This window comes from Mytilus galloprovincialis, chromosome 5, assembly GCF_965363235.1.
Source record: "Mytilus galloprovincialis chromosome 5, xbMytGall1.hap1.1, whole genome shotgun sequence".
In the NCBI taxonomy this organism is placed as follows: Eukaryota; Metazoa; Mollusca; class Bivalvia; order Mytilida; family Mytilidae; genus Mytilus; species Mytilus galloprovincialis.
In genome coordinates, this window is record NC_134842.1 from 36,745,002 (window position 1) to 36,757,160 (window position 12,159).

Here is a 12,159-nt window from a genome sequence, read left to right on the forward strand (position 1 = left end):
TTTTACGAAGATTACACAGTTAGCTATGTAACTAATCTCCCATTAGGCCTAGGTTATGCCCTCATCAGAACATCAAGCCTAACATTTGCCACTTGTTTAGGTTTTTTGTAGATTGATACCATTAGCCAGTTTTATTTTGATTTGTTTTAATCATAACGTTTAGTTATAGAAATATCTTAATGGATATATTTTGCCAAAATCGGCATTATTTTCAAATTTTGGAGAATATTGCAACATTAACTGCAATATCACTGAAATATCAGTTCAAAAATGCATTTGCTGTCAATTGGGTTATTGCGGCAAATTATCTTTCATTCCGTAAATTCGCATAGTTATCAATGCATCAGCTACCTCTGACAAATGAAATATTATTCAAAATAGATAGCCCAAAAAAATTAGGCTGTACTAAAATGAAAAAGATCAAATAAACGAAATTAACTAGGTATCTTTGAACACCATGATTTAAGGGTAAAGTCAAATAGAAAGTAGGAAAATAGCATTCTTTTTTTTATAGATATGTTAATAAATGTTTTGTAGAAAAAATGTATACATTTTTTTCTGTTTTTAGATATTGTTCATTTTGTGAAACATTTGTGTGTACCTAACATTACAATCTAAGAGTGCTTACGTGAAAGCCCAAAGCATGAATTTTAAGTCTAAAGAGCTGATTGTGCAGTACATTTGAATAGAAACCTTATATTTTCAATGAGACTGACACTAGTAATTTACTTAATTAGTCATTTAGGCAGGTATAACCTGTTTAAAAGTACGATGCATGTAAGTAATCTATGTAGCATAGTCTTATTTCTAAAAAAAAAATTTTAGTATATTAAAATAGAAATGTTACCATACATATATATGGAGGTAGTGATGCTGTTGTTGGACAATTATAGTATATTTGATTCCTAATTTAACTTCTTTATAAAGTTTTTGACTGTTTTAGTTATTGCATTTGTTTATTTGCCTTACGTGAAACTATTGTCGGAAGTATATGATAAAGAGATTACAAAAATGTACTACATGGCCTTTTACATATTAGCCTGGGTATCATCCCTCGACCCATATCAGCACCTCGACTCCGTTTCGGGATGATACCAAGACTGATATGGAAAAGGTCATGTATTAATTCCTATGTATTAGACGTGATAAGTCAAATATATCATCCGATCAGTTATTGTAGCAGGTAATGATTATGATATTTGAATGTTCAACAAAATCTTATTATAAATCGTACTTCGTATATCTATTTGTTTTTGATTCAATCAGTATCTATATCATTTGGGATAAGTCACCAATATTGAGTCCAACTTTAAAATTTTATTTAAGTCGTTTATACATGTTATTTAAGATTCCGGTCATATATAAAAGCCAAATAAAGTATGATAGCATTAAAAAAAAGTGCATATCAGAAACATTGTCTTTCAGTTTAATGTTTGATTTAGAAAATAAACTTTGTGTCAAAAGACAAAAGACATAGTCAAACGTTTTTTTTTTTTTTATGTAATAAGCCTTTTTAAGCGTGAATGTTAATTGTTTGCAAATGGAAACAATTACTTTTCAAATTTGTTGCAACTACTCTAGTTATTTTAAGAATAACTTGATCATTGTCGTCAAATATCAAATACATTTCCACTTTCGACAAATTTGTTTCCCATTATTTTTGTGCGTTTTCAAACAATAACCGTTTGTCATTTATATTTTACCAATACATGTATTTATAATATTTTTTTTTTTTCAAATTGACGGTGTTACCAGTTTTGTAAATTGTAATTTGTAAATTTGATTAGCATGGAAGTTGATTGAATAGATCAGTTAGTATGATTACAAGTAGAAATTATTAATTGCTTTGTTCTGTGTTCTGTGTTATTTGTTGTAGTCTTTAGTGTTTATAACATTATTATTTTTATTTTTTACCCATAAATATTTATAAAAAAAAATGGCAGAATCGTTTTCGATTAGAACAGAAATAAATGTTTGAAATGTTTGATGACCAAAATGAAACTTAAGATGGCAAAGATGAATATGTTATAATTTGATAACTCGTACGAAGTTACATAGTTCGTGTCAAAGATCATATATGGACTTATTCTTTTTGTTATTAAGTTTTATCATTTACCTGTCTTAAAAAGTATTTTAACACGTGACAGGTAAAATCTATTTGTTCTTACTGTGCTAAAATCTGGATAATGCACAGCAAAGGTGTGCATTAACTACCTCAGATATAGTGCACAGTTCAACAGTACTCTGACCCTAGAGGGCGGTTCCTGGATTTTAAAAGGGGATTTATTCTTTAAAATTACAAAAATATCACCGAGTATAGCGAGACTTAACAAACAATTTTATGCTAAAACATGATAAGTTTTCCAATCTAATGGTGGGACGCACAATATTTTATAAAATTTTGTTTATAATGTAATTTAGAATCTCAAATCAGTGTTTCACCGTCAAACCAGATAATAATTATTTTTTGTAAGTTCTGCCAAAAAAGAAGCGTATTTTAGAATATCAAAACAAATAAAATTTGACTATTTCGGATTGAATTTAATGAGGATCATATTTAAGTTTGTACCAAAACAGCGGGGAGAGGGGAGAAAAGTGGCAGATCAATTGTTAAGATGCGACATGTCTTAAAAAATCAATATAGTAGAACAAAAATAGAAGGGGAGGAGGGAGTCAAAGATTGAAAAATGAAACAGTTTTTTTTTTTGTTAACTTTATATTCTAAATTTAGGTACATCTTCTCTGTTTATCTTCCTCTAAGCATATAATTTAGGGAAAGAAAGGCAATTAATATATATTCAATAACCCTTTCAGTTATGATTTTGCAAATACGAATTTAAAAGTACACCACACTGAACCAGGACATGTAAGACAGCAATCAAACGACAAAAACAAACTAATGACTACTAGAGGACAACAAATTCGTCATATAGTATAGTTTTTCAACAAAAGATAGGTATCTACATAATATGTCAATTTCTAAATCGTTACTAATTTTTATAAATTAAAATTGTGAATAAATTTAACAGAAAGAAACGTTTAAAAAATTTACCATTAAATCGCAATTCTACATCATGTACAAATAATATGATGTAACAATTGACGAAAAAGCCTAAATATAAAAAAAAGTGAAAATATCTTAATACTTATCAACCTTTATTTACATAAATGCGTATTTCCCCCTTTTTTACCCTACAATAAAACTTTAATACGAGCCATGGATTGCGGAATACCGTCCGCATACTCAAAATGTTCACGTAAATTGATGACGTCATGTGTTAAAACAGTTATTGGCCAATCAATCGGTATATATAATTTAATCTGCTATCTCAGGATGACCCTTTAACCCGAACTCCTACGTCGTACGGGTTAGTAAGGGTCGCCTGAGCTGTGCATATTAAATGATATATACCGACTTGCTTGGTCAATAACTATAACATAATATCATTATTATTAGCGCATTTATATATATGTTTGTTTTTTATGATGTATAAATATAAACTGATTATTGTTTTTCGAATTAATTGCATATTTGTCATCCATTATTAGATATAAGTTGTACAGTTTGACTGGTCATATGCAATTCCCATTGTCATCCTGATTGTCCGATATTAGATAAATAATTGCAAAAGGAAAAGTCTTTGACAATTGCCAAAATTTAAGTGTTGAATTATTAGGAATACTTTGTCGTGATGTTCTGTGTAAATAGATTGACGTATACTTGCAATGTATCATGTTAATAAATGTGCTTCTGATTTAAAAAGATGTTTTATATTTAGTTGTGTAAGAAAGAGATTTTATATTAATGAGAGTTTCGATTAAAAGAATCAGCCAGAATATTAAAAGTTATGGGATATTCTGGTATTGATGATATTACGCGAACGTGAAATATTTCACCTAAAATTCATTTAAACAAAAGATGACTGTGAAAATGATATTATCTAAGAGAGAGAAGAAATAAGATTGGAAAAGTTAAAAGAACCGGAATGATATATGTGTGTATGTGTGTGAGTGTACATTATATCGACCATACTTGCCTATTAGGAAATATTATACAAATCTAAAAGTTAGTAATAACAAAAGAATGGAAGAAACTTGTAATCATCTTAGAGAAAAACAATAAATACAAAAAAAAATATGTACAGAAACAGAAACGATATCATTCCTGTAGCTATTGTTATATATTGTTGGCATTTTGTAACCAAACTGTAATTATAATCAAACATTAAAAAATAGTTGAACATAATTTATTTTTGTACATAACACCATTGAAGGTACATCATGTATTACGTAACCGGAAACTCAGCATATTATATATATGTTGTGTACAAGATGTAAGTTTGTACAGAGTTTTTGTACAAGTTATAAGTTTTTTGACACACAGTGGCGGATCCAGGGGGGGGGGGGGGTTCCGGGGGTTGGAATCAATGCATTTGAATGGGAGCATATAGTTGGAACCCCCTTTACTCTGGGTTGGGACCCCCCTTTTTTTTAAATGGCTGGATCCGCCACTGACACATACCTTATTGCACCAGATGATACAGTTTTGTCTTCTAAAATGTACTAGTTTAATGTTTAAAATTCAAATTTATATACTTCAACCTAACAATTATTGCTATTCTACTTGTCATCCAACTGGAAATGAGGATACCTAAATGATTTTAATTCAAATTTTATTTTTCACTTGATACCATATTCATATCCATAACAAGTCTTTTTGTGGTCTTATAATGTTTTTGTATCAATGCTCAGTATTAGATTGTATCATGTAGTTGTGAAAATTTGACAGAAATATATGTAAAACAAAAGACTGTGTGCTTGAATCAGCCATTTGTGTTGAGCAGTTCATAAAACACTGATAACTTGTTCAAAATATCTGTACAAATTATAATTTGTACAACATTACAACTTGTACACAACATATATAACAATACAAAGGGAGACAAGCAGTTCACATACATTGTTCCAACACATTATAACAGAGTTATCTCTCTTACTTTACTGATATACTAAAACATACATAGCAAACACTACCAACACTACAATCAGGGTTGTATGACGTCCTTCTGATCGAGTCTTGAAAAGGATTGAATGAAAACGAATATAAGAGAACCTTTTGCTATCAACAACTGTTTCTTCCGGTGTCGTACCAGGATTAAAAACTACTTTTCTGAATAGTCAATGCACTATTGTTATAGATAATCGTTGATCATCTCAACGAGATTGTTTTTCTCGCTTGAGGCGCCGATACGGCGAAAGCGAGAAAAGCAATCGAGGTGAGATGACCAATGATAATCTGTTTGTCGCTATTTTACCTATGACGACGTTGTCAATTTCATGTCAATTTCATTAGCAACGCCACGTGCCTCCTTAGTTTTGAGCGATAATTTTCCATCTCAAGCGAGTAGCATGATATGAAAAATTATCACACAAAAAAAAGATCAATGGAAAATGCACAAAAAAGCGATAATTGTCTTTATACTGCAATCTAAAACAAAACATTCCAATTGTCGTTTAATGTGTTTATGTTATTATTTGATCTAAATATTGTGAAACTTCCCCCTTTTATAAAAAGGCCTCATATCATGCAGGAGGAGAAATATACAACACAATGAAATGTACATCACCTGTTGAAACTCACAATCGAGGGTGAACGAGTTTGTTTGAGAATGAACTAAAATATCAACAATAAGCATAAAACACAATGATTTATAATAGTTTGTAAACCAAAAATATTAGCAAGTGAAATATGTTTTTTTTTTTAACATTGCAAAAGAAATAAGTTTGAGTCATTGGAAACAAGAACAGGTTGAATAGGTCGTATGAATGATTAATTACAATTTCGACAATTTCTATTTAGATATTCATGAGGAAAAGGGATATCAGGTCAGTGACTGTATATGACATAGAAATATACGGTAAACGCATTTTGATTGCTCAAATAGAACGAGTGCAGTATAAATGCTCTTTAGTATATTTCAAAGAAAGGAAACCTACTAAGAAAACAGTATGTCTAAACGTGTTATCACACCGTTATCAAACCGATATACAATCCAAGTATAATCAGAAGGGTTTATTTGAGAAGGATTACACATATAACTGTATGTTCTTGATCTTAACTTTTAGACTTAGTGGGAGATATAATGGACATAATTGTGCAAATCGTGATACAAGCATGAAATTTGGTATAAAGGTTAACTAAATGATACTTATAAAAAATCCGCTGCTGGCCAGAAAAAAAAATCATTTTTTCAAGATGGCCACCACACATTTTGAAAATGGCGTAATAACAAATTAGCCATTATTTGTTAATCCTTTGAAAGGTGTGTTATATGTAAAAATCCATTGTTAAATTTGATAAAAAGAAAATGACAGTTCATAAATTACGACTAGACAATACATTAATGAAACTTTAGGTGACTTCCGGTTTCAAAATCTCGGCTAACGAGTCAAAAATTTCGATTTTTTTTTACTTTCAAGCAATTTTACAAGGGATTTTAATCCTTGAAAGGTGTGTCATGTATAATCCAATGTAAGATATGATAAAACGTTAAAAACAGCTCCTTAGTACGACAAAACAACACATAAAAGAAAAAAAAATAGTGGTTTCCGGTTCCAAATTAGAGGCAAATACTTAAAAAATATTTTAATAATTTTCATCAACTTAACAAGTAATAACACAAGCATGAAATACAAGCATGAAATTTGGTATACAGGTGGACTAAACGATAATTAAAAGAAATAAGTGTGCTGGCCATAAAAAAATTCCATTTTTTCAAGATGGCCACCGATCATTTTGCAAATGGCGTCATATCCAGAAGTAAATCTTTGAAAGTTGTGTAATAGGTATAATCCAATGTAAGGTTTTATTAAGCTTTAAATTACAGTTCTTAAAGTACAAAAAACAACACATAAATGACAAAAAAGAGTGATTTCCGGTTTCAAAATGGCGGCAAAATTTTGGAAAACGTATTTTTTTTTATAATTTTCATCATTAAACTTAACAAGTGATATCACATTCTTTGTTAAGATTAAATGCCTAGTTTTGTTAGAAAGACAGGTTCGGTATCTTAAAATTATCGGACAGTAGCCAATAACAAAACTCGTACAAGAAAGGACAGAACGGTAGCATTTACAGTCACCAACACAATAGGATATTTCGCCTCCTCATTTCAAAAGTTTCCGACAGGAGGATGCAACTTTAACGGCAGCCGAAGAAGTCCTCGATTTGTTTCTTTCATCCAACCCCAGTGTTCATGAATTGGTACATAAATTAGGCTGAGCCCAAACTTATCCTCCTTGATACGCTGCTCTTTGGATGTCCTCCGAAAAAAAACTCTTGTAGGCGGAACTACATCACAATGCCGCTGCTTCCTTGGTAAAAATTTACATCGTGCCTCGTTAACAGCAAATAGTGATGTTGTTCTGTCATACATGATGCAAACAAATGCTTATTTTGTGTCCTTGTATGTGTTTTTATACTTCAGCAAAGAAATAAGTACGTCCCTTACATGTTGAAATACTTCCCATGTCATCCAAACTTACCTAGTCCCTTAGTGTCATATGCACTGAATGTATGAATGAAAGGAAGAGTAGCTACACGAGGACCAAACGCATTTGATATATCACGTACAGGAAGCCATCAAAAGTCTTCATTCCTGCCAAAACCTATTCACAGTTTGTTCCACCATATTTTTGGAGTGCTGCAATTTTTAATACTACTACATCTGTGTCGGTGCTACCTTAAATTACCGTCCTACAACAATTTTCATAATCAGGCCGAACATGGACAAAAATTCGTATATCTGTTTCTCCATGCTTACAAGGGATAGATGGAAAGTATCCTTATTAGTCTCTACAGAAGCATTTCTGTCGGCAAGACACTTCGTTTCATTGTCATCTTCATAGAGAAAACTACTCCAAAACCCAACTTTTGTCTTCTCACATCTAGCCTTTCAATGATCCATTTAGTAAATCTAACACAATATCTACTCTTGAATACTTATCGATGCAATATTTTATTTAAGGCCGTATAACACAATTGCAAAATCATCCAATATTGTTCCCTACAAGGTGGCCTGGAATTATCCATTGCTGCTCTATCAACGATAAATGCGTCAGAATTTGGATCTGCAAATTGCAAAATGTTTCAAGTTTATCCAGTTGCACCGATTTAATACCACTGTTTAAAATGACATCCGAAGACAAAAACGGAGGAGCAGTTTGTCTTTATAGATTAAGAAATATTCCAAATCAATTTGTCCACTGCGACAAGAAATAAAAGTCTAGAAAAGATATCTAAGGTTCTCTAGCTTTGTTTTTTACAAAAACGTTTACAGTTTTATTTTACCGACATAATAGGAAGTTGTTCTTTTTGATCTGTTTATAAGAAACCGGTTCTCCTTTGTTTTGTATTTGCTTCAAACGATCTACAAATTATTTGCCTTTGATCTTTTTAAAGAAATCCTTTTGTGTTCATTAAGTCGTTCATCTATTATAGAATGCCTCAAACTACTAGATCTTGCAAATTCTTCTGATAGTCTACTGACTTCTGGTCTAGCTATCATCAATACGTCTAAATGAGGGCTTCGGTTAAACCTTTGACAACACATCGCCCTTTACAATTGCATTATTCTGTTTTTGTCTGATCAATTGTGTTATAAGAAAAAATATGTTCTGGTCTTACGTACAATAAAATTATCATTTTCAAAATCAATTGCCACCTGTGAGTGACTTAAGAGAAGGAAAGCCATATCTTGGAGAAGGTCGGTCGCGATCGAGAATATGTTACACGATCAAGACCTAAATGAATACAGTATCATGCTTTATATGGACTGTTTGTACAAAATCTGACTCATGAAATGAGCATACTACCAAATTCACAAGAAGTTCTTATTTTATAATTTAACGCCAGGAATTGAACTGTGGTAGAGATGACTATATTTTCTTACGCCAGTCTATCAAATCATTGAACGTCACAGAGTCATGACATGATTATAATTTCTGTGTTTAGCTTTCTTAAGCCGATATATACCTTTCAAGCTAAAACACATAGAGTTATCTGATGCGCGTGTCTAGTCCTAGGTACATTTGAACATACATACAAGAATATGCCGTTCTATGTGTTGCAATACTGGTTTTAGTGAGGACACATGACACATGTGTCCATCTACCTTCACGTTATATATCACCCAGAATTTTATAACAAGTCATTTCAATGTGAAATCCACCTTACAATCCTCTGTACAAAGCAGGCAATTCCATTACCAAAAGTGGCTGATCTGCCGTTACTATCGATGTTTTTCTCGTTTTTACCACATTTTCCGTCTTATCCATCAAATACCTGATTATTGCAACTGAATGGGCTTGTTTTTAAACAGTGGTTTCATAGATTTTACACTTACTTGCTTTTTAGAGTAATGAGATGAACTACGATTTATACCAGTTTGCCCTGGTAGTGCATACAAATCACTCATTATGTCTATAAATAGTTTGCGCATGCGCAAAATTGTTAAATCAGATATGTCATAACCTTGAAAAATGTTATCAAACCAGATCATAATATCATTGAAAATCCCTAATGACTTATTTTATATTAAATAGTTGAAATATTTTTAAATGAATTTTGTAACATTTTCGCGCATGCGCAAACCCTGTATGTGTCAAATATTCATGTCTAGTGCATTATTCACATGTGAGGAAGGTAGCTACCAAACCTGACAGTAGTTTTTCACTAAAAGAAGGTAAACGAAAAGTTTTCCAGAAAAAATCAGTATTTTCAAACTGAAAAAAACAGCCATTTTGGCGGTGGCCATCTTGAAAAAATGATTTTTTTTAATGGCCAGCAGTTGTTTTTTTAAAAGTATATAATAATGATGCTTTGTGGTAATTTTCATGCTTGTATCATCATTTGCACAATTCCCTCGATTTTGCCTGCTAATATCTTCCACTAACTTGATAATATTTAATCATGTAAAAGGGATGCTTAATATAGGTCCCAATACACATTTTTCCTAGCTTGTGTCAATAATTTTCTTTACTGAGGTTCATTTCGTCAATAACGAAATATTATAAAATGAGACACCACATTTGGAATATTTACAAAAACCTTGATTGTAATAGGGACTAAATTGATTTAGATCAATAGCATATTAATTTGGAAACTGTTAGACTGATTCCTTTGTACCTGACGATCCGTCAGTGTCCTTCTTAAGACATAATTCTTTTTATTGTGTTGAATTTGTCACAGCTACTACAAATCTATGCTGCTTAATCTTCATCTGTTTGTGCAATATCGTAGAATTTAATGCCATACACATACATACATATTAGGTGAATGAAAGAAAAATATAAACTTTTTTGGTATGAGGCTAAGAAACTTGGGAAAAGCGAGGTTCTACCGGGCCCTTCCCTTGTTTTGCGCCGAGTACAAAAAAGTTTACATTTTTATGACATTGACCTAATATTGTTTTTATACTGCAACATGAACATTGATAGCTTTTTAAATTATAACACAAGTTTCAAACTTATTTTCATCCCTTAATAAACCCCTGATTAAGGAAAAAGTGATCCATGATGAAATTGACATTTATTTATACAAAATACAGCTATGTTACTATATTTAGGAAATAAACACAACTAACTGTAGTTACAGTATGAATGAAATTTAATTTATCCTGCAATTAGCCAACAATTGTACAAATAACAGGTATACACATATTTTTTGGCGTTATTTGTACTACTTGTACAAATAATGTCTTCTGTTACCCCACTTCCACGTTGAGCAAGTGGCATTATGAATATTTCTGTTTTCAAACCAGTTCATTTCGGGGTCCTCTTCGCGGTCCGCGTTTCAACGATGTCGATTTCTTCGAGAAATTTAAGAGAATGATCTTAATTTTTTATAACTAAAGTTTCAATTGTTGGGAGTAATTTCAGGATAAAAACAATATATATACATAGTCGGAAATTATAAAATTTATTTGTACTCGCTATGAAACAGGAGAAAAGCTCGGCAGAGCCTCGCTTTTCGTCCTGTTTCTAAAGCTCATACAAATGAACTTTATATTTTCCGACAACATACATATATTGTATATTTACATTTTTATCAGTAACTACAAGTCATGTATTCTTGAAATATTGCTTCACCCGTCATCTAGTTTTGACATGCAGCATGAATCTGACTTTTTTTCATTTCCTTTATGTTCTTTTTACTGTTCGCCAAAACCGTCTTTCGTCATATTATCATGCACATGGGTGAAAAGTATGAGCAGGCCACTGTTTAAACCAAAAAGAAAATAATCCATTTATTATCCTGCGACATCGAAACAAAGGATATGAAAGTTGGTAGAAACGAAGAGGAGAGTGTTTCTGTCCCTGTTGGTATTTCGAACTGAAATAAACAAGTTGGACAGGGAAAGTAAACTGATCGTTAATATCTATAGTGTTCAGTAAGTAACACAAAACATCTCATCCTTGTCAAAGGCCTCACTAAGGTATAAATATCTTCTAAAACATTTACGATAAATTATGGCAGTAAAATTGGGTGCAAAAGGGTAAGTTAGATTGTTTGTATTGCATGGGAAGAAACAAATACGTAGTTCCAGTGGCAAATATTTCAAGCATGGTCCGAATCCGAACAAATTTTACCAAATGGATGCACTGAAATCTAGGGCAAAGAATTTAGAGAACCACTGCATGGGGGAACAAGATTCAAAAGCATGTTGGAAATGAGTTGACTTTTTTCCTGCAACATGTCACTTCTAAGAGCTGATGCAAAAGATCTTTTACGTCCAGACTGCATAACACTTTCCGTACACTAAATATAAGACATCAACCGTACATGACTATGTGTTTAAACATCCCGCACACTCACAATGACTCACTTCATTAGTATTGGTACCTGCCTGATGGGAGAGGTCGAAGTGATCTTATTTGTATACTTCAGAAAACCTTTGTTTGGGGTTTATGTTTTAAATGCTATTTTAAGGGATATAAACACAGAGCTAGCGCTTCGTTTTGCGTAATGAACTAAAAAGATTGAGAATGGAAATGGGGAATAGGTCAAAGAGTCAACATCCCAACCAAAGAGCAGATAACAGCCGAAAGCCACCAATGGGTCTCCAACGCAGCAAGAAAATTCAGCACCCGGAGGTGGTC